Raw genomic sequence first — 13278 nt, forward strand, 5'->3', positions numbered from 1 at the left:
TGTCTGAGACTTGCTTGCTGTTTTATTGAGTTTGCTTTTATTTTCTTTACACTTTTTCTTTTGGAAAAATTCTATTTTGATTTTCTTACGAGTTTAATGTGAAGCATTTGGGAAGTAAAAAACGTTTGTCACCAAAATATTTTTGAAAGACTCTCTTCTTTCTTGAAAGAATCTTCGTTTACTGTAGTTGTTACCCTTCGTGTTTATGCACTGTACTGCCCCTAATGGTGCCGCTTTGATATGATGACATTGTATAAGAGAGATACCATTTGGTTGTGCTGTTGAGGTATTTTTGAAAAGAATAGCTTTCTTTCTGATTTTGATGTCTTACCCGACTTGTATTGGACGAGTTCTGATTTCTTTTGGTAAAGGTTTGCTTTATTTTTATGTTTTTAGGTATAGCGTTTATGTCTTGCCACGTTATTTTAAACATGTCCACTAAAGTTTTCCTTGCTCTTTGGGTTTGGGTTAGATAGTACTATTTTTGGTTGTGTCCCAATGACCGATAAAGAGTACTATGATGAGTTCTGTAGGCATCATAGTATTTGTGAGAATAGGGAGGATGAAAGGAGCCATGTTCTAGAACTGCCCAATCCTGAGGAGAGAGTGTGTTTCCCCTATAGTGGAGTTTGAACAACCTTTCTTTTATGCCTATGATTGCTTTTTCATTAGGCTAGGTGTCTGACTTCCTTTCACAGATTTTGAGATAGAGGTATTGCGATCTTCTAACCTTGCCCCTTCTCAACTACACCCGAACTCTTGGGCTTTCTTGAAAATGTTCCAGCTCTTATGTCGAGAGTTGCACGTTCAGCCTACTTTGAACGTTTTCTTTTATCTCTTTGTTGCTACCAAACTGTACAGCTCTACCAAGAAGTCAGGATGGATATCCTTTTGAGCTGTTCAAGGTCGAAAGGCTTTTTCTATATTCGACGACTCTTTTCATGACTTCAAAAACCACTTTTTCAAGGTCAAAGGTGTAGTAGGTACCTGACCTTTCTTTCTACCCGAGAACCAAGAGCCCTTGTTTCCCTTATACTGGCAGGACACCTTTAATATTGTTAGGCGTGACCTATCAAATTTAGATGACTTAGAAAGGGGTATTCTTGAATTCATTTTGGGTACATGGGGCCAAGATCCCCATCTAGACACAGAGATATTTGGAAGATCCTAGCCTTCTGAAGTCAGACCTCGGTAGTTCTTCTTCCCTTGTTAAATTCTTCTTATTTTTAGATGTTGATTCTGATTGAGTCTTGTTTTGTTTTGTAGAAATTATGGCTCCAAAGTCATCCATGAAGTTTCTTCAAAACACAAAAAATATTGTTGTAGCTTCAGCAACAAAAGGAAGCCAGGGAAGGGTCGCAAAAAGAAGTCGGAGTAGGATCCTCAGTCCGATCTTCCCCAAAGAAACTATCAGGGTCGGGCACTTCTAGTCTGTAGGTAATCATCCCGACTCCTCACTCCCAACTTATTTTCTCCGAGTCTACCCCTCCGTCTCCTTCTTCTACTGAACCTCCTCCCAAGAAACAAAAAGTGGATGAGGTGGAAAGCATCTATAACAAAAGTTTTGATGCCTTGGCTTGGAGGGAAGAGAACCTACTCCGTCATCATCGTGTGTGTATGGATGACGTGGCAATCCAAAACCACCTCCAAACCTTGGCTCGTGGGGGTCTTCATATGGTGGGAGTCTGCTTCCAACTTGTTAGGGAGTTGAGGAATTCTCCCATCCAAGCTATGACCAGCGCCTTGTTGTCTGCTCGAGCTGATGTGGAAAGATTGAGTGAGATAAAGAAGGAGCTGGAGTAGATATGGGATACCTAAAGGGACAACTTAGAAAGAGCTCGGGAGATGGCGAGCAAGTTGGAGGCTGCTGTTGCCTTGGCTGAGGAGAAGGCCAAAAAATTTTAAGAGAGCTATACCCGGTCTTTGGGGAGAGACTGGTGCTAGAGGAGGAGAACCAAAAGCTGAAGGATTAACTCACCGACTTTCAGGAGTCAGTTGCTTTAGGGATGGATGAAATGTTTGAAAACCTGGAAGCCCAAATTAAGGTCTTAGCTCCCGACCTTGATCTCTCCCTCTTTTCAGTACAGACAACATAATGGTGGATGGAAAAATAGTCCCTGCACCTGAGTTGGACGATGAGGAGCCTCTAGTGGACCCGAAGACGTCGGGACCTCAGGTTGAACCGACCTCCACCTCGAGGGTGAAAGCTGAAGCTATTACTGCGGAGACTTCTCCTCTAGCCTCGGTGGTCATGTCGGCCGAACCAGTCTTCATGCTTCCTTCTTCTCCTGGGAAAGATGACACTACTGGAGAAAACCTTGCTCCCCTTTAGGCTTATATATTTTGTTTTATTTGACTTATATGGCTCGACTTATGGGCTTATAACACTTTTGCTTTTATGTAATAGCTTATGGTATTTTGAACACTTTACTTTTAGTTGTTTTATTCGCAACTTCATTTAGAAATATTCAAAACTTTATCATAGTTCACAAAGTACCCTTTTGTTGAATACTTGTGATGACATGTCATCATGTCATGTTTTTCTATACTTTTTCATACAAGAAATTAATAATTAATGCTTAATTATTGAGTAATTTTGTGCTTAAATAGTATATTCTTTGATCTCTTGATTTTATAAACTTTGTAGGAAATAAATGGAAAAAGAAGAAAAAAAGCACAAAATAAGTTAAAAGGAGAAAAAGAGAAACTTTGGGCATATTTTGGAGCTTGGACACTCTTTGGAGCCTTAGGCCATGCTTTTAAAAGCATGGCCCATGACTAAATCAAGGAAGCATGGTCTAATTTCACAATCAGCGGTCATTTACAAAAAAGAACGCTACGTTCACTAAGCCAGCGTTTTCGGGCAAGTTAAAATTTGGAGGCAAAGTAGGACAAAGCACGCGCACGCGTGGGTGGCGCTGAAGCATGAAATTGGGATTTTGCTACCCACGCGCATGCGTACATGACGCGCATGCGTGGGGTAGCGCTCACTAAGCCAACGTAGCGCTCATTAAGAGAACGCTGAAAGGGACGCGTACGCGTGGGTGACGCGTACGCGTCGATGGCGAAAATGCAAAAAGTACGCGCACGTGCAGAGGACACGTACGCGTGGGTGAATGAACGCTGCGCTCAATTTTAAAACGCTACGTTCTCCTAGGAGCATAATTTTGGTTCAATTAATTCCAATTCAAGCCATTGAAGCCCCAAGGCAAGCAGAGTCCAATTGACATCACTCAAAGGCACAAGGATCATCTAGAATAGGATTTTTGCATTTAATTGTAATTTATTTTCAATTTGAATTTTATTTATAATTTAGGAATGCCTATAAAAAAGGCTTTAGTTCTGTTAGAAAAGGAGAGCGCACAGTAGGAGTAGGAGTAGAATAGAGGCTCAGTCTGGAGGATTAGAGACTCCAAATCTCTCTTGGAGGATTAGAGACTCCAGAGAGCTTAGCATAGTTTGATACACTTTTATCTTTCTGTAAATTGTTACATTCTAGTATTAAATTCAGTTTTATTTCAAATTCTCTTCTGCACATTTACTTTTTGTAACTTTACATTTGAGTTTGCTGTGATCTGAATTTACTTTTCATGTAATTTACATCTTATGCAATTGTTCTAAGTTCTGCTTTACTGCTTTCATTTAATTTTTCGGCACCCAATTCCCTTTACATTTGCTGTAATTTATATTTTTTGCTCTTTAAGATTCTGCCAATTTACCTTCTGCACTTTAGCTTCTCTGCAATTTACATTCTGTTATCCAATTTTCATTCAATTCACCACTGTCTACTTGACTAAACTAATCACTCACTAAAGTTTCTTGATCCATCAATCCTGTGGGATCGACCTCACTCTTGTGAGTTATTACTACTTGATGCGACCCGGTACACTTGCCGGTGAGTTTGTGTGGGAATCTAATTTTCACCCATCAAGTTTTTGGCGCCGTTGCCGGAGATTGATATAAATCGACAATGATTAAGTAGGTGAGAAGTCTAAATTAAGCAATTTTCTTTGTTTTTTTTCTTTTAATTTTCTGTTTTAAGCTGATACCAAGGTGTTTGAGTTTTTGCCTTACTAAGAAATTCTCATCTCTGATATGAGTAATCTCAGTTTTCGTTGGTGATTGTGATTTATAAAATTCAAATGGAGTTCAACTCATCTTGTGATCAAACAAATTTTATGGGATATTACCCACCATCACCGATTGACTATCCTAATGGTGGCTACGAATATCACCAAGAAATCACAGATTCTGAGCACTCCAATCAATGGAGATATGCTTCAGAACCACAAGATGAGCAAGAGAATCATATGGGATATTTCCCACCACCACAAAATGATTCAAGTCATTATTCTAATGGTGGCTGAGAGTATTGAAAACCCCATTTGTAGGGTTTATCTTGTGTTGAATTTAGAGGATTTTATCATCTTTTCCCACATTTATTCAATGAAATAGCATGGTTTTGTAAATTCTCCTTTAATTGTGCTTAAGAGTAAAAACATGCTTTTCAGGTCATAAAATAGCTAAATCTAATTCACCTTGATTCCATTAGATGCCTTGATATGTTTGTTAAGTGACTTCAGATTTAGGAGGCAAAGATTGGATCAAGGGAATGAACGAAAAGCATGTAAAAATGGAGAACTCAGGAAGAAATGAAGGAATCGCAAAAGCTGTCAAGCCGACCTCTTCGTACTTAATCGACCATAACTTGAGTTACAGAAGTCCAAATGATGCGGTTCTAGTTGTGTTAGAAAGCTAACATCCGGGGCTTCGAAATGATATAAGATTTGCCATAGTTGCATCGCGGATAGAGGCACGCACGTGCATGGTACGTGTAAGTTCCGATGGGTGCACATGGTTCACTTGATGCAACTCGTGGCCAGCGATTTTAGTTGCCTTGTGGGCCCAATCCAACTCATTTATGATGCTATTTAAGCCAAGGATTGAAGGTGAATTAACATACTTTTGATCATTAGTCATAGTTTAGTAGTTAGAGTTAGTTTCTAGAGAGAGAAGCTCTCACTTCTCTCTAGGATTAGGATTAGGTTTTAGATCTAGATTAGAATTTCTTAGATCTAGGTTTAATTCATGCTTAGATTTACTTTTCCTTTAAAATTTCTTGTTCCTCTACTCTTCCTCTCTCTATTTTTGTATTTCATTCTTGTAATTGCTTACTTTGTCGTTGATGCACTCTTTCTTCTTATATTCTGCTTTAATGCAACTTGAGGTAATTCAAGTAGATCTTATTTTCTTTGATTGTTGTTATTAATTCCTTGCAATAATTGTTGTTAGATTTCTTTATTGATGCCAATTTATTTTGCTTTTCTTTAGTACCTTCCAAGTGTTTGATGAAATGCTTGGTTGGATTTTAGTATAGATTTTCTCCTCTTGGCTTAGGTAGAGTAATTAGTGACGCTTGAGTTATCTAATTCCTTTGTTGATTGATAATTAGAAGTTGCTAATTGATTTGGATACCACTAAAGCTAGTCTTTCCCTTGGGAGTTGGCTAGGACTTGTGGAATCAGGTTGATTCATCCACTTGAATTTTCTCCATGGTTAGAGGTTAACTAAGTGGTAGCAATAGACAATTTGTGGTCACAATTGAGAAGGATAACTAGGATGGGACTTCTAATTCTCATAACCTTGCCAAGAGCTTTCATACCTATTAGTTTACTTCCCTTGCCATTTACATTTCTTGTCTAAAACCTCAAAAACCCCAAACATACTCCATAACCAATAACAAGAACACTTTATTGTAATTCCTAGGGAGAACGACCTGAGGTTCAATAATTCGGTTTATAAATTTAGGGGTTTGTTACTTGTGACAAATAATCTTTTGTATGAAAGAACTATTGTTAGTTTAGAAACTATACTTGCAACGAGATTTCATTTGTAAAATTCTAAACCGTCAAAAATCAAATCATCAAAATGGCGCCGTTGCCGGGGAATTACAATGGTGTTATGTTATTGGTTATTATACATATGTGAATATTGTGAATAGCTTGAGTTTTTGATTGTTTGCTAGTCTTTGCTTGTTTAGGACTTTGTTTCATTATTTTTCTATTAGCTTTTGAATTTTATTTTCTCTTTTCATTATGAATTCTCACTTTGGCTATGAGTTTGGTTCTAACTATATTGTAGGAAATGAGAGCTTCAATGAGGATGTAGATCAAGGATGGAACAATAAAAGGTGGGAGGAGCCATATGCATATGATCAATCTTCATGGCAACAACCTCCACCAATGCACTATGTACAAGAGCCATTCTATGATGCATATCAATCCAATGGCTATGGTGAATCCCCTTGTGACTTTCAAGAACCACCACCATATGCCTATGAGCCATACCGTCAACATAACTCTCAACCATACTCACAAGCTACTTTCCACCAACCACCTTCATATGACCCTAATCCTTATCCCTCTTACCAACAACCATATGAGACATATGAACCACACATAGAGCCACCACCATTCCAACATCAATATTTTTAAGAACCACCCCCTCCATATTATTACCAAGATGAACCACCTCCAATGTATAAAAATTTTCAACCACAAGATAAATACTACTTTCCACCACAACCTCCCATGGAAGAATATTCATGTCCATCGATCCAAGAGCCATATGATCCTAATCATATTATCCAAGAGGAACAAGAGTCAAGAGATCGTCTCAAGAAAATATTAGATCAACTTCAAGTAACCATGGAGTGTGTTGTGCAACAAGTGGAAAGAATGGAAAATATTGAACCACCACAACTCCACCAAGAGGAACCACCTTCCTACTATGAATCCTTCCCCCAAATTGATGAACCCTTCCATCCACCCCAACCTCCAATGGATGACATCCTTGATGTTCTTGTTCAAGGACAAGAGGAGATGAAAAGGGATGTGCAACAATTCACGGCCGTCTTAGACGAGGTGGTAAGTTGGTTAGCATCCCAATACTTGAATACTCAAGGAACTCCCATGACCACATGTGGAGGATCAAATGAAGAGCATAATACGAAGGACAAATTGGTGGAGAATAAAGGAAGTTGCTTTGTATTAGAACAATTGGAGGAAGCTACAATTGTTGAAGAAGAGGAAGAAGTGGTTGAAGACTTAGGAGATGCGGAACCACCTTGGGAATCTAGAATTGAAGAGAACCCCTCCAAGATGATTGAATTTGATGCTATGGAGGAATGTGCACTACCTCTAAGGCATATTCCATATGAAGACTTGGACGGGATAAAGCAAGAATTGAGTTCCCTTGGTGATGAATATCAAGCATCAAGTCTTAGTGGTAAAGAATCCTTTGAGCTTGAAGACCCTTCTCCCGGTGGATTTGAAGGCAATGTGGAGGTAAAATTCTCTCACCTTCCCATTTATGATTTGAGTAAGAGAAAAGGCTTAGATAGAATTGATGAACAAAGGATTGAAATTGAGAAAACTTGTGAAGAGGTGGAGATCCCTAGAAATAGAAGAACGGGGGTTGGTTACGCTTTGACAAGATCTTTGGAAGCATCTTTGCCTAGGTTGCCATCTACTCCTTCACTTAAGTGGGTAAAATTCGTTTCTATTAGCTTTATTGTCCCACAAGAGTATGGCTTGCTTGAAACGGATGGTCAACTTAGGATGCTTGGTGGGATGAAGTGTAAAAGAAAAATGTTTCGTGGTTGGCGTTTGATGGGATATTTTTTGTGGAAAAACGAATTTCTCCAAAACACCCAAAACTAACCGGCAAGTGCACCGGGTCGCATCAAGTAATAAAACTCACGGGAGTGAGGTCGATCCCACATGGATTGATGGATCAAGCAACTTTAGTGGGTGATTAGTTTAGTCAAGCTAACATTGAATGATTTGAGTGACAATTGAAGCCAACAGAATGTAAACTTGCAGGAATTATAAAGTGCAGAAAGTAAAATTGCAAGTAACTTAAAGAGCAAGAAATATAAATTGCAAGAATCTTAAATTGCAAGAAATGTAAATTGCATGAAATTAAAAGGGAGTGGGTGCTGGAAATTAAAAGAAAGCAGTAGATCAAGTAATTGGAAAGTTAAATTGCAAGAAGAATAAAGGAAATTAGGTACTGGGATTCATGAAGTCAAACACGGAAGTGTAAATAACAATCAAACAGAGAAGTAAAAGATGCAGCAGGTTCAACAGATTTGAAAAATCAATTTAAAATCAAAACAGAGAGCAACTTGGCTCAATTGCAAAATCTAAATGAGAGGTTGAAGATCTCAGGGGTTGGATGAGACTAGAGACCAACTCTAGATCTCAATTCCTTCCTTGATCCAACAGAGAATAATTACAGAAGAAAATAGAGAAGAAAGCAGTAAAGAGAGTTTTGATTCAAATCACAATTCACTGAAATTATGCAGACAAGTAAACAGAGAGAATTATTAAGGTGAGATTGAAATAGAATTTCTTCAATTCTCAACCCAAGATTCAAAACAAAAATGAAAACTAAGAGAGAGAGTTCTGTATTCCTAATGCTCCCTAGTGGAGCTCGCCTCCTATTCTCTCTATTCGGGCTTCCTTTCTAAAATGAGAATGATGCCTTATATAGGCATTTTTACAAAATGAAAATAAAATTCAAAACAAATTACAATTAAAATGAAATTTCTATTCTAACTATCTCTTGTGCCTTTGAGTGGTGTCAATTGGGCCCTTGCTCTTGATGGAATTGGGTTGATAGAGGCCTTGGTTGAGTGCTCTTGGAGTTTGGAGAAGAACCGAATTGAACCGGGTTTGGAATCATGAAAGCTTGAGTAAAAGTTTGAGTAAAAGTTTGAGGCTAACTTTTACTCCAACCTTTCACATCAGCCACCCTCTTTTGCTGATACCAACGTTGGGGCAAAAGTTAGGGGTCAAACTTTTGCTCCAACGTTGGCCTCCCCTAGTGCATATATGTGGCGCTACTTTGTCCTCTTGTCAACATTGCAAATGTTATACCCACTATAGACTATTATATATGGTTGGAAAGCTCTGAATGTCAGCTTTCTAACCCAATTAGAATCACCTCAATTGGACATCTACAACTCAAGTTATGCTCCTTTGAAAAGGACAGGGTCGCTGGTTTTGGTGCCCAACGTTTGAGGTAAAGTTTGCCTCAAACGTGGTCGAAAACGCCAGTTTTGGAGGCTCAAACGTATTTTCCACCCCATACTATTAACGTTGTTGGAAAGCCCTGAATGTCTACTTTCCAATGCCGTTGGGAGCACATCATTTGGAGCTCTACAGCTCGAGTTATACTCCGTCGAAGGTGCAGTGGTCAGTTGGCCTCACTGCAGGTTGCCACCATGTTTGTTTATGCTCATTGCGGGGTAGTTTTCTCCCTCAATTTTAGTGTCCACCATGCAGTGCCATATATGCTTGGAAAGCTCTCGATTCCTACTTATTGCTTTTTGAATCACCTCATTTGGAGCTCTGTAGCTCAAGTTATTCTTGTTGGAAGTATACCCCTTGTATGCCTTGTGGCGCCAACGTTTGCCAAAAAGCTTGAGGCAAACGTTGGCGCAAGCTTTTTCTCCCCTGGGTGTGCTGGTCATGCGCCAACGTTAGCCAAAAAGTTAGGGGCTAACGTTGGCGCAAACTTTTGCTCTCCAGGGTGTTGATTTGTGATGCCAAAAGTTAGCCAAAAAGTTTGAGGCTAACTTTTGCTCCAGCTTTTTGCCCAAAAGTTTGCACAAAAGTTTGAGGCTAACTTTTGGTCCAGCTTTTTGCTCCCTGGTTCATTTTCAATTAATCCAAAAGTTTGAGCTAAAGTTTGAGGCAAACTTTTGCTCAAACTTTTTGTCCTCTCTTCCTCCTAACCATTCCTCCTTGCTTCAACCTTTCTCCAAGCTTTCTTCACCTATCATCAATCAACCAAACACATCAAAGCTATGCTCAAAATCATGAGTTTGTCATTCTTTCATAATATGTGACAATTATAGCATAAAACCTCATGAAATAGCATTAATTCATAAATGGTTGATTAAATCAAAAGAAACATGGAAATCTACCCAATTGGCTTGCTTATGGCTTAAGAAAGTGCATAAAACCTATTGAAAACAAAGGAAAAAGCATAGAAAAACATGACATGGTGACATGTCATCACAACACCAAACTTAAACCTTGTTTGTCCCCAAGCAAGAAAAGAATCATGCAATAAAGATTGACAATCCAAGGCAAGAAGAATAGCAACTCAATGTTCATGGTAAGCTAGTTTTCTAAGCATGCTACAATCACAAAAGAAATGTAAATGATTGATTCTTCTATCTAGCTCATTTTATGAAATCTTTTCCTTATATTTCTTCCTTGAAACAAGCTTTTTGCTTTTCTTATTAGCTTCTAGAAGGTAAAGACAATTCGTGCAATTTAAGTGCTGGAAACAAATGAGGAGAAAAGGAACTCTACAACCTTGTAGTTTATCTTCATTATTGTTGTCCTTTTTCCTCTATTCTTCCTCCTTCCCTTGCCAAACTCAGAATGCTTGCTCATCCTCAAGCAACAATTAGAATCATGGCTATGGGGCTAAGATGGATCATGAGTGTCTTACACAATGAAAAGTTAGTAGTACATGTGTTTCAAGCAAGCAAAAGATAACAATCAAGGCATAAGAGATAGAGACATTGTGATTGCATAGATAAGAAGGTGTGCACAATACATTGCATAAAAGATAAGTGGCACACCAAACTTAGTGTGACACTTTCACTTGGAATTAATGCAAGTATCTTGTAAGGATTAGAACCAAATTTTGTTGCATAGCAACACCAAACTTAGAATGCAACCATATGTCAATTTATTTGAACTAAAACTAAACAAAAGAAACTGTTATATGTTAAATACAATCACCAAATGAAGAGTCTGTTATGAATAAGGATGTCTTGGTGATGTATTAACAAAAACAGTTAATGAAGGAAAGCATTAAAAACAAGTAAATAAACGAAACAAAGAGAAAACAAAAATTATCCAACTAAGAAGAAAAATAACACTGTAAAAGGCAATATGATTATGCAGACAAGTGATGTTGCTGGATTGATTTGCATAAAAAAATAGATGGCACACCAAACTTAGAATCTTAGTGTGTCACTTTCATGTAAAATTGATGCAATCATCCATGAAGATGGAAAACAGTTTGTTGTAGGGCAACACCAAACTTAGAATGTGATCATATGCCAATTTATTGAAATTTAAACAAAGCAAGGAAAAGAAATGTACCTACTGTCTACCTGTTCTTTACTTTCTTCCTCTTCTTCCAATTTGTTAAGAGGAATGACTTCAAGAGAGGAGTTCCAATTGCTCATCCATCTTCTGAAGACGGATTTCTTGTTCTCTCCAGGATTATTGTTGTTCCTCCATGAGTTGTTCTTGTCTTTTCAACAATTCTCTAGATTTTTGAAGGGGATCTTCATTTTGCTCTTCCACCTTCTCCCTTGCACTTAACAATTGGTTTACCATCACTTCTATGTTTTTGAATGAATTCTCTTGCTCGTTCCAAGATCTTTGCGCCTCCCTCTCATATTTTTCAAACATGATCTCTAGCTTTGAGAGGCCTAGGTTCGCGGAAGTTTGTGTTGAGGCATATTTAGGTGATGAAGAATTTTCAAATGTAGAAGTGGGAGGTGAGGTTGGACAATCTCTCATGTGAGTTGACTGCTCAGAATTTGCAGTTTCTTGGTAATACACCCAGCCACCATTGGAATAATGACTTGAATCATTTTGTGGTGGAGGGAAATATCCAATATGATTTTCTTTCTCATCTTGTGGTTCTGAAGCATGGCTCCATGAATTAGAGAGCCCAGAATTTGAAGTTTCTTGGTGATATTCCCATCCATCATTAGAGATTGGTGATGGTGGGTGATATCCCATAGAATTTGTTTGATCATAAGATGAGTTGAACTCCATTTGAGTTTTGTAAAACACACAACCAAGGAAAATTGAAATTACTCATATCAGAGATGAGAATTTCTTAGTGAGGCAAAAACTCAAACACCTTGGTTTCACTTTGAAACAGAAAACAAAAATAAAGAAAATGCTTGATCTAGACTTCTCACCCACATAATCATTGTTGATCTAAATCAATCCCCGGCAACGGCGCCAAAAACTTGATGGGATATTTTTTGTTGAAAAACGAATTTCTCCAAAACACCCAAAACTAACCGGCAAGTGCACTGGGTCGCATCAAGTAATAAAACTCACGGGAGTGAGGTCGATCCCACAGGGATTGATGGATCAAGCAACTTTAGTGGGTGATTAGTTTAGTCAAGCTAACATTGAATGATTTGAGTGACAATTGAAGCCAACAGAATGTAAACTTGCAGGAATTATAAAGTGCAGAAAGTAAAATTGCAAGTAACTTAAAGAGCAAGAAATGTAAATTACAAGAATCTTAAATTGCAAGAAATGTAAATTGCATGAAATTAAAAGGGAGTGGGTGCTGGAAATTAAAAGAAAGCAGTAGATCAAGTAATTGGAAAGTTAAATTGCAAGAAGAATAAAGGAAATTAGGTACTGGGATTCATGAAGTCAAACACAGAAGTGTAAATAACAATCAAACAGAGAAGTAAAAGATGCAGCAGGTTCAACAGATTTGAAAAATCACTTTAAAATCAAAACAGAGAGCAACTTGGCTCAATTGCAAAATCTAAATGAGAGGTTGAAGATCTCAGGGGTTGAATGAGACTAGAAAACAAGTCTAGATCTCAATTCTCCAACTTTTCACATCAGCCACCCTCTTTTGTTGATACCAACGTTGGGGCAAAAGTTAGGGGTCAAACTTTTGCTCCAACGTTGGCCTCCCCTAGTGCATATATGTGGCGTTACTTTGTCCTCTTGTCAACATTGCAAATTTTATGCCCAATATAGACTATTATATATGGTTGGAAAGCTCTGAATGTCAGCTTTCTAACCCAATTGGAATCACCTCAATTGGACATCTACAACTCAAGTTATGCTCCTTTGAAGAGGACAGGGTCGCTGGTTTTGGTGCCCAACGTTTGAGGTAAAGTTTGCCTCAAACGTGGTCGAAAACGCCAGTTTTGGAGGCTCAAACGTATTGTCCATCCCATACTATCATACATTGTTGGAAAGCCCTGAATGTCTACTTTCCAATGCCGTTGGGAGCACATCATTTGGAGCTCTACAGCTCGAGTTATACTCCGTCGAAGGTGCAGAGGTCAGTTGGCCGCACTGCAGGTTGCCACCATGTTCGTTTATGCTCATTGCGGGGCAGTTTTCTCCCTCAATTTTAGTGTCCACCATGCAGTGCCATATATGCTTGGAAAGCTCTCGATTCCTACTTTCC

The sequence above is a fragment of the Arachis ipaensis genome, chromosome B01 (genome assembly GCF_000816755.2).
Source record: "Arachis ipaensis cultivar K30076 chromosome B01, Araip1.1, whole genome shotgun sequence".
In the NCBI taxonomy this organism is placed as follows: domain Eukaryota; kingdom Viridiplantae; phylum Streptophyta; class Magnoliopsida; order Fabales; family Fabaceae; genus Arachis; species Arachis ipaensis.